Source organism: Argiope bruennichi, chromosome 7 (genome assembly GCF_947563725.1).
Source record: "Argiope bruennichi chromosome 7, qqArgBrue1.1, whole genome shotgun sequence".
Taxonomy (NCBI): Eukaryota; Metazoa; Arthropoda; class Arachnida; order Araneae; family Araneidae; genus Argiope; species Argiope bruennichi.
In genome coordinates this window covers 85,004,432-85,006,109 of record NC_079157.1, presented here as the reverse complement: position 1 = coordinate 85,006,109, position 1,678 = coordinate 85,004,432, and positions in this window count along the sequence as shown.

The window sequence follows — 1,678 nt, the reverse complement described above, 5'->3', positions numbered from 1 at the left end:
TTTCAAATAATGCAAATAATTTCATTTTTATAGGGAAAGAGGAACGGATGCTAGTTTTCAGAGATTTTTCTAATTAAAAAACCGAATTCATTTCCTTTCATCAATGAAAATCGCAAGCGAATTCTTTTCTGGTTTTTAAATTATCGCTGTATATTGAAGGATTAAAACTAAATTGCATATATTCCTGCATTGCACCGTATTCTTGATGCATGGTTCCATATCCGTAGTTTTAAATTCAACTTTTTTTTCAGATATTGACCGAAATGACCACTGCTGAACAAGAAATATCGGAAGCCTTCAAGCAGTTATTGGAATAAGGACCCTTTGAAAATTAAATTATGAACGGAGATCCAACAGATTTAATTGATAGTTCTTAAAAGCTTGAAATACTGAACCAAGTTCAAAATGCATCGTCTTTAATACTCACAAATTATAGAACTTAAACCCAATCTGCACAGTGGATTGAAAGCGAAAGAAACGTTTATAATCTCTCCTTATTACAGACAAGTGGCTTCTAAGTGACGACGTCAGAGTTATGCGGGTTTAAAATGTGTAATCTGTGATAAGAAAAGAATCATGGTGATTTCTTCTGATACTGTTGTCAACAAAGGAACAAATGTGAATTCAAAGGATTTTTGATTCAATGAAAATTCAAGGAATTCAAAGGAAATGATAAAGCAAGAGCTTTTGAGATAACACCCTTTTGCACCACTTTACTTATACATAGTGAAGCACAACGTCTCGTAAATCAACATGATAGGTATTTGATACTACAGCAACATACAGTGCGTAGAATGTCTGACGACATTAATTTGAACAGCACAATAACGGTGCTCCCCTCTGCGGAATGAATGATCTTTATAGTTCCAGCTACAAATTCTATGTATAGAGAATGGCTGGGATGCCCAGGAAAGAATGGTGCTATAGTGATTTCGGTAAGTGGTACAAATTTATAATTATCATATCAAAATGAAGATTGGATACAATCATTTGATTTGACAATCAAATAAATAAAAATGTACTTTTTTTTTTTTTTTTTTTTTTTTGGACAGACAGCTTATTGATTCCATTTTTCTAGGAAAAAACCCATCAGAACTTTGTTTCGTATAGCCTTTTCGATTCCAAACTCTAGCCATCAAAACACGTTGTGCTTAATTCTGGGAAGATATTCTCTTAAGATGAAATTAAAGGACGTGGTAAGTTCCTGAATTATAATAATCTGAAAAATTTGACATTGGCGAATCTTTTTATTTGTGACCTTCAAAAAATGTCCTGAAGCAGTAAAGATACCAAAACAATAACTTCCTCGAAATCAAAAGTCTTCCGCATGTTGTATTCATAAGACATACGTTGCATGGCCAGAAACCTTTCCGATCTGCGCATATGCGAGATAAATAAAAGATGTTTGTGTCATTTTGTTTCGTGTCTTCTTTCATCCTCGAGTTAACTCTTTTTTTAAAAACGAATCAGACTTACTGCGGTTAATATTTAAAATATATAATCTTCGTTAACCGTAGTAATCGGTACATACTGATATTAGTAAGGACGCGAGTCATTTTCACGTATTTAAAAGACAACAAAGAAAATTTCATCTAAAAACCTACGAAAGAAATATTTTTCAAACGCAATTTGGGTCATGTTTTTTTTCTCTGCACGCATGCATATGTCCAGAGTGCCA